The sequence below is a fragment of the Patiria miniata genome, unplaced genomic scaffold, assembly GCF_015706575.1.
Source record: "Patiria miniata isolate m_02_andy unplaced genomic scaffold, ASM1570657v1 HiC_scaffold_3, whole genome shotgun sequence".
NCBI classification, from domain to species: domain Eukaryota; kingdom Metazoa; phylum Echinodermata; class Asteroidea; order Valvatida; family Asterinidae; genus Patiria; species Patiria miniata.
In genome coordinates this window covers 36956297-36965881 of record NW_024037069.1, presented here as the reverse complement: position 1 = coordinate 36965881, position 9585 = coordinate 36956297, and positions in this window count along the sequence as shown.

The following is a 9585-nucleotide window of genomic DNA, read 5'->3' as shown; positions in this document are numbered from 1 at the left end:
ATTTTGATATTAGACTGAATCTATCATTTAAATTTTTAACACATACAACTAAAACAAGCTCTTTTCATGCGAATTTACAAGCAGACGCGGAAATATATACAAGTACAATTCATTCACAGTCACATCTACAAAATTAACAAAATTTAAAGTAAAGTTAAGCGCGCGAAGAAATGGTATTGATATTGAAATGGTATTCGGTATTGAATGACGGACACATAAACTTAGAATATAAAATACCACAATCCAGACGTAGTATTCCCTGTCCGCATTTCGTGCCAATTCCGCCATGCAATTCATTTCCTCGATGGAGCAAGGAGCGGCCATCTTGCCTCCCATGTCTTGGCAAGCTGACTTGGCGTCATCCCAAGCATGCAACTAAAACATGGGCATTGCAAATGTACACTGCCGCTAAAACTAATATACAGTTAGCTTCGATACTTATTTTAACCTACCACAAAATGTTTTCAATCATAGTTTTTATACACAACAAAATTGTAACAAACTTACAACCAAAATTAGGTGGGCATGCACTTTCAACTAATTAAATATTTGGACAAACTTCGGTCATCACGCGACCGGCGGTCGGTTCAGTTTGAAATGTTTTTGTAAAGATATGTTCCTGTCATAATCAAAAAAGTATTCCACAGTCCTCCGAAATGTTTTGAAATGCACTTCATGTAACACTACACCGATCTGACAACGAAGTATTATTTTCGATATTTTTGTTATCCATCATTTTAATGTTAACACATACAGCCACTACAAGCTCTTAAGTAATTTCACGCGAATTTACAAACAGACGCGGAAATACAAGTTCATGTGCAATTCATTCACAGTCACATCTACGAAAGTGATTTACTTACATTTATGAAATTAAGAAAATGTCAAGTGATTTATGCGCGGTTACAATATCTTACAAAATGGTATATTGATATTCAGTATTGAATGACATCGAAACTTAAAAGACCGCATTTCTATTCAGTTGAGAAAAAGTCACACTTAAGTCATTGAGATTATTGCATTCCCGTTTAAATTCAAATCTCATCTCATTGGTAATTAAAACGGTTTTGGCTTACCTTGCCTACTTGAACATAATGTCGGTTGCTTCTTTTTTCTTAATTGCCAGAAAAGTGAATTAACTGTCACAAATTTCCCGGAAACACAATAGTCCTGTACCTGCACGTCAATGTTAGTATTAAAAGCAAGTTTGTAGACTACTTCTCTGAGATTGTTCCATGATTCCTGACTAGCCGATGCGCTCTTCAGAGTAGCGACAGAAATAACCAGTGTTCCAATTTTCATGACAAGCCGATGCGCTCCTCAGAGAAGCGACAGAAATAACCAGTGTTTTGAAATGTGTCCTTGTCTTGAAAGTCTGTCCAGTTGTTCTGCTGATTATCCTACTCCCTTCTTGAGTTTTCTCGATGTTGAAGGAACGACATCCGGGCTTCTTGACGCAAGCAGAGCCAAGGTGGCCACGCCCTCGTTGATAAACTCCCGGATGGTGTGGTCGAGGAGACAGGTTGAGTTAAGAAATGCTGGCGTGAGTGTCGGTAGAGAGGCATTATTGACGGAGTTGGATTAGGCCGTGAGTGCAAGTAGCTTGGCGAACACAGAAAGCCACCAATGAGCGATGACAAAATTCATCGTCCATTCTGTCCCCAGAGTGTGCGGTCATTGAGACACAGTCTTGGTCGCCATTCCAATTGTTTGGTTCTCCATCATTCCATACCAAGAAGGGCTCGCTTCCCTCCTGACCGTCACACTCCCAAGTTCCTTCAACTTCTTTGTCATTGCAAGCAATCCAGGTCTGATAGGTACTTTGCTCCTTTTGTGCCAATTCCGCCATGAAGGTCATTTCCTCGAGCGAGCGAGGAGCGGCCATCTTGCTTTCCATGTCTTGGCAAGCTGTCTTGGCGTCATCCCAAGTATGCGGTGAAGGAGTGATGCGATAACACTCGTTCCCCCACAATTGCCACTCTGGCGGGCAAGAGCATTGGGCAGTGAGTCGAGAGTGGCAGGAACCTGACCTAAATTGAGCATTGATCGCTGAAGTGATTGCTACAATGCTAAAAACTTTGAACAAGTACATGATGGCTTGTTGGCACTTCGGTAGCAGAGTTTGAAGAGGAATTGAGCATTTACTGCTGCAGTGATTGCTATATGAGGAGGATCAGATGTTTTCCCAGTACATGTACATCCTTCTACTGTCTCAGCATTGAAGTCGAATGCAATAAAAACCGTATTTTGCGGCCGAATAAACGCGAGTTTTTCTCTGACGCAAATGGTTGTTATTACAAAACGGCAGACAATGGATCTCGTTGCCATGGTCACATTATTTCTTCAGCGTCCTTTGAAAATACAAATATGGTAGCGGAAACTTATTGCTATGGGAACCTCTATCGAGTCTTATCTAAGAAAATGTTTTAATAAAGTCGGGGACTTTATTACAGGGAGTTCGATATAGCCCGTTGTTCGACTGAGCAACACAAATAGGTTTTTGGCCTCGACCGTTGGAAATTATTGTTGTACCGTGCATTGTTGGCGAAATCTACTGCCTGTACATGTACCAGGTAGTGAGTTAATTAAACCTTCACGTTTCATTTCATAATAAAATACTGAGTTATAAAACGAAGGTTTATTGACTTATAAACAGGCACATGCAGTTAATTTGGATTTCGGTTTGATTGTGTTCCTTCCCCTCCCCGGGAGAAAGATAAACACTGACAGAATTCCTTCCTCCATGGTGTAAGTCACAATAGGAAACGTTTTTGTTTAAGTTTCGTGATATTTTGCATCCATCATCAGTGAGGAATAGTTTTTAAATTGAAAAGTTTTAACTATCTTTGACGTGCCGCTGTACGGCGCCCTTTCGGGTGATAACGTCATCATGTCAATGTTTGTGTTAGACATTCCTCATTGATCATTTGCACAATTTATATTACTGTGGTAAAATGCTTTCGTTTTCAAATTCAATTCCTATATTCAATTATTATTGCAGTCCGGTAACACCGGAAGTTAAGGTCGAATGGCTTTGTTCTTGGTAATCAAAATATTGCCCGGGTCAATGTCAGCAACATTATGAGAACGCCGTTTGCGAGTTAATAGCCACGCCCCTTAGACAACCCTATGGAATTTTTGTACTCCAACTTTGGTTTGTCTCAAATGTTGCGCGTTCCGCGTACATTTGTATATCATGTTATTGAACAATATTTCACCAGCTGCGTTGACGCGATTCTAACGCGATTCTACCGGCGATAGGTGATTGACATTTTCCAAATTTTGACCTTCAGTGGCTATAGTCATTTTTAAAACTAAAATCACTTGTTATTTGATTTCCTTCCATACCCCGGGAGAAAGATAAACACTGACAGTCAGTGTAAGTCACAATAGGAAAGGTTTTTGTTCAAGTATCGTGATATTTTGCATCCATCAGTGAGGAATGGTTTTTACATTCAAAAGTTTTAACTATCTTTGTCGTGCCGCTAGACGGCGCCCTTTCGGGTGATAACGTCATCATGTCAATGTTTGTGTTAGACATTCCTCATTGATCATTATTTTGCACAATGGTAAAATGCTTTCGTTTTCAAATTCAATTCCTATATTCAATTATTATTGCAGTCCGGTAACACCGGAAGTTAAGGTCGAATGGCTTTGTTCTTGGTAATCAATTTTGCCCGGGTCAATGTTAGCAATATTATGAGAACGCCGTTTGCGAGTTAATAGCCACGCCCCTTAGACAACCCTATGGGATTTTTGTACTCCAACTTTGGTTTGTCTCAAATGTTGCGCGTTCCGCGTACATTTGTATATCATGTTATTGAACAATATTTCACCAGCTGCGTACGCGTTGACGCGATTCTAACGCGATTCTACCGGCGATAGGTGATTGACATTTTCCAAATTTTGACCTTCAGTGGCTATAGTCATTTTTTAAACTAAAATCACTTGTTATTTGATACTTAGTGATGTCATTCTGGCATCAAAGTAGTATGCACACCTTTAGATCAGATCAAGTACGGGTTGGTTCAGAGTTACAAGTTTATACCATTAATCGTTTACTAATAGAGAAAAACCCGCGTAGAATTATTGTCGAAAAAGAAAGAAAGAAAACCGGAAAGAAGCAAGAAGATTTATCCAAACAATTCTAAAATGGTGATCGGATTGTGCTCGTCCAGCCCCCCCCCCCAAAGAAACCCCGGCTTTCTTAAACTTTCAGGGAATGAATATTTTGTTTGCATAACCTTCCTCACCTATTAGTTTTACAGAGATACCAACTGTAGGCACATACCAGCTCCCCGTCTCCCCCAGAAATTACCCATAAGGGTTTTGTCGACGATAGAGGGCAGTCGACGACTGGATCGTTATCACATAATCACTTGGCTACAGGCGGCGTAGCGAGAATATGCGACTCCATGAAATTAATGTGGACTCATTGGTAGTATTGCGCATGCGTAAGTACCAGAATGTGCTATTTTTAGGATCACATACGGGAGAGTGAAAGGGGTCCGAATTTCATAGTAGTCGGATTTTCATATGACACCGGCTGAATGACTCGGCTGTGGTTGGAATTAACACGCACACCCGTACCTGGAACCACTGGCTAGTGGCTACAGCCACTTCCCTTAGAATTGATTGCTTGCCGTAGCCAAGTGCAGCTACGCAATTATGGTCCAGTCGTCGACCGCCCTCTATCGTCAACAAAGCCTTTATGGGTAATGTTTTGAGGGGGAGGGAGACGGTGCCCACAGGAGGTACGTTTGACCTCCTGAACCTCACTTACTTATAGAAAAAACCCATATAACTATAAAATGAAAATGAAAATAAGAAATATCAATCGAAAGTCATTGTGTTATTGAATTAACAATTTCTTGCAAAAATGTGATGGGGGATGGGAGGGAGGTGGTTAGACATTTATGTGACGTTTTTATCCGATATTTATATTATTGACATCTGACACTAGGTGGGGCTATTTCATGGCAACATCAGCAGCGGCGCCGTAAATGTTTTCGCTGCGCGGTAACCAATGATGAGAATTGTATGTTTTCGGTATCAAAAGATGCGCAAGAGTCGAGGCTAAAAAGTCAGGAAAGCTCGGGGTCGGAATTTGTTTGATTTTAGGGTTAAGGACCTTTGTTTCAAAACCACTGAACCGAATCTAACGAAAACTTCACGCAAGAAAGAAAAATGCTTCGGCTCGTCGTTTTAATAATTGAATTTGATCCCCCCATCAATTGCGAGCATTCTGTATACCCTCCAGAGGGACATTTCTTGGGACACCCCGTGTATTGGATGACGACCTCAGACCTGGTCTCAGTTGACGATGTTGTAACATGTCCTGCAAATACAGTGGAGTGAAACTCCCCGTTTCCAGAGATCGACATGATTAATTTGAATTGCTAAAGTTACAATAATCTTATCAGGAAACACAAAAACGTGTGAGCTCTTTGTATTGTAACTATAACACAAAACATTATTTTATTCATAAACTGTTGCAATTGAAACAAAATAATTCAATGGTTAAATTTTCATTATAGTTCGAACTTGTCCAATAAATTGAGACCATCTAATGAGCTTCGGGGAAAAAAATGATTTTTTAAAGCAAAGGGGGCAGTAACAAAATTAATAATGTTGAGATGATTAAACTATGTAGCGGTGTAGTGACTGAGAAACAAGGGCGGATCCTGAACACAATTTTTTTGGGGGCAAAAAAATGTGGTCCCCATGGCGTGGGGTTCGGAGCCGGCCCGCTTAAGGGCCCCGAAAATTTTTTGGATTCTAGATGCTCTGTGGTACGATCTGAGCCAATTTCTGAGCACTTTAACCAATTTTATGGGAGGAAAAGATGGTGGTGTACGCAGTGCCTGCCTTTATTGCGACGTCACTAAAAACCAAAAAAATGGCTTCGTTTGGGGGGCCCGTTGCCCCCCCCCCTGGATCCGCCCTTGAAAGGTTAATAATTTTCAATATAATCCATGACATTTGTACTGAGTATGAGATTTTTTGAAATTGGTGATAGTGCGATCAAAAAAATAAACTGAAATTTTCCTTTCTGCTAAACAAAATCTAGAAAATGGAGACCAATATAGCAAAGGGTGCGGTTTTTAAAAGTGAATGCAATCTTTAACAAACGTGATTCAAAATTGACGATAAAAGCGATTACAACACTGATTACTTTCAAAGCAGGTTTTGTTGTTGTTGTTTTTTTTGTTTAAATAACATCGATGTTTAGGCACGTTTCGTTACTAGATTAACTTGTCAACATTTCAAACATGCAATACAGCATGGGCATTGCAGATGTAAAAGGCATTGATTCCGCTAAATAGCTTCAATACTTATTTCACTTACCATAATAATATTAACGAGCATAATTATTTCACAATTAAAAGAAGCTTGGATCGTAAAATGTGCTTTCAGACACTTTCAAATAACTAAATGATCAATAAACAGAGGCCATCATGACCGGCTGTTGGCTCAGTTTTGGATTTTTTTGTCAAGAAATGTTTGTCTTAAATAAGGAAAATTATGTGACAATCCTTCCAACTGTTTCATGCATAACACTACACCGATCTGACAACGAAGTATTAGTTTTGATATTAAATGTTGTTGCTGTTAAGACTGAATCTATCACTTTAGTTTTTAACGCATACAACTAAAACAAGCCGAGTAATTTCATGCGAATTTACAAGCAGACGCGGAATGCAATTCATTTACAGCCACATCATAAACGAAAGTGAACTATTTTATATTATTTTATGAAATTAAGAAAATTTAAAGTAAATGTAAATGTTATAATATCTTAAGAAATGGTACTGATATTGAAATCGTATTGATATTCGGTATTGAATGACACAGAAACTTGGAATTTAAAATACCACATTTCTTTCTCTTTTAAAAAAAATCAGATTTAGGCCTAAGTCATTTAGATTATTTTTTTTCCATTTACATTCAAATCTCGTCTCATTGGTAATTAAAACGATTATGGCTTACCTTGCCTACTTGAACAAAGCCTCGGCCACTCTTTTTTCTTAATTGACGGAAAAGCGAATTATTGTCACGAAATTCCCGAAAACAAAAGTCACGTTTTGAGATTGTTCCCATTTTCCTGACTAGCCGATGCGCTCTTCAGAGTAGCGACAGAAATAACCAGTGTTTTGAAATGTGTCCTTGTCTTGAAAGTTTTTTCCTATTGTTCTGCTGATTATCCTATTCATTCTTGAGTTTTCTCGACGTAGAAGGAACGACATCTGGGTTTCTTGACGCAGAGCCACAGGTGGCCACGCCCTCGGTGATAATCTCCCGGATGTTGTAGTCGGAGGAGAGTCAGGAGACAGGTGGGGTTGAGACTGCGGCCGTGGGTGTCGGTAGAAATAGAGGCATTATTGACGAAGTTGGATTAGGCTGTGAGTGCAGATAGCTTGACGAACACAGAAAGCCATGAATGATAAATCACAAGATTCATCGTCCATTCTGTCCTGATATATTGCGGTAATTCTAGCACAATCTTGATTGCCTTTGTCATTATCAGGTTGCCCATCATCCCATACCAAGAAGGGCTCGCTTCCTTCCTGACCGTCACACTCCCAGGATCCTTCAACTTCTTTGTCATTGCAGGCAATCCAGGCCCTGTAGTGACTGTTCTTGTTTTGTGCCAATACCACCATGAAGGTCATTTCCTCGAGGGTGTGAGGAGCGGCCATCTTGCCTCCCATGTCTTGGCAAGCTGTCTTGGCGTCATCCCAAGTATGCGGTGAAGGAGTGATGTGATAACACTCGTTTCCCCACAATTGCCACTCTGGCGGGCAAGAGCATTGGACAGTGAGTCGAGAGTGGCAGGAACCTGACCTAAATTGAGCATTGATCTCTGAAGTGATTGCTACAATGCTGAAAACTTTGAGCAAATACATGATGGTTTGTTGGCACTTCGGTAGCAGCGTTTAAGAGTATCAGATGTGTTCCTTGTACACGTCCTTCTAGTGTCTTAGCATTGAAGTTGAATGCGATAAAAACTGTATTTTAGTTTTTCTCTGACGCAAATGGTTATTGTAAGACGGCAGACAATGGATCTTGTTGCCATGGTCACACTTTGTCAGCGTCCTTTGAAAATACAAATAAAGCAGCGGAAATTTGTTTCTATGGGAACCTCTATCGAGTATTATTGAAGATTTTCAATTAGTTGGCCGATAAGCGGGATATTTGATATTGCCTGTTGCTCGACTGAGCAACACAAATAGGTTTTTGGCCATGACGGTTGAAATTAATATTTTACCGCAGTGCTGGCGAAATCTGCTACCTGTACCAGGTATAGTGAGTTAATTAAATCTTCACTTTTCATTTAATAATAAAATACTGAGTTATAAACAGGCACAGTTAATTTGGATTTCGGTTTGATTATAGTCCTCTATTGTTCCTTCCCCTCCCCCGGGAGAAAGATAAACACTGACAGTCAGTGTAAGTCACAATAGGAAACGTTTTTGTTTAAGTATCGTGATATTTTGCATCCATCATCAGTGAGGAATGGTTTTTAAGTTCATAATCACTTCGCTACAGGCGGTGTAGCGAGAATATCCGACTCCATGAAATGTGGACTCATTGGTAGTATTGCGCATGCGTAAGTCGAGAATGCGCTATTTTTAGGATCACATACGGGAGAGTGACCTGTTACGTGCGAGGGATTAATTATCTAGGGAAAGGGTCCGAATTTCATAGTAGTCGGATTTTCATATGACAACGGCAGCGCACAAACATTATCCTCGGCCCGATGAATGACTCGGCTGTGGTTGGAATTAACACGCACACCCGTACCTGGAAGTCACTGGCTAGTGGCTACAGCCACTTCCCTTAGACTTCATATTGCTTGCCGTAGCCAAGTGCAGCTACGCGATTATGGTCCAGTCGTCGACCGCCCTCTATCGTCGACAAAGCCTTTACGTGTAATGTTTTGAGGGGGAGGGGGACGGTGCCCACAGCTGGTACGTTTGACCTCCTGAACCTCACTTACTTATAGAAAAAAACCCATATAACTATAAAATGAAAATGAAAATAAGAATATCAATCGAAAGTCATTGTGTTATTAAATTAACAATTTCGTGCAGAAATACGATGGGGGATGGGAGGGAGGTGGTTAGACAGTAGGGAGGCTTCGCAAGCGAACGGATACGCTTACACTTAAGTTTAGCTATCCGTATCCGTTTTTTACTTACGTGTAGCGAGCGAGATATGCATGTCGTCTGCATGTATGACGTCATACGCCACTCACTATCCGCTAAACGTGCAGACGACACGCATATCTCGCTCGCTACACGTAAGTAGAAAACGGATACGGATAGCTAAGCGTAAGTGTAAGTGTATCCGTTCGCTTGCGAAACCTCCCTATTATGTGACGTTTGTGGCGCTTTTTATCCGATATTTATATTATTGACATCTGACACTGGGTGGGGCTATTTCATGGCAACATCAGCAGCGGCGCCGTAAATGTTTTCGCTGCGCGGTAACCAATGATGAGAATTGCATGTTTTCGGTATCAAAAGATGCGCAAGAGTCGAGGCTAAAAAGTAAGGAAAGCTCGGGGTCGGAATTTTTTTG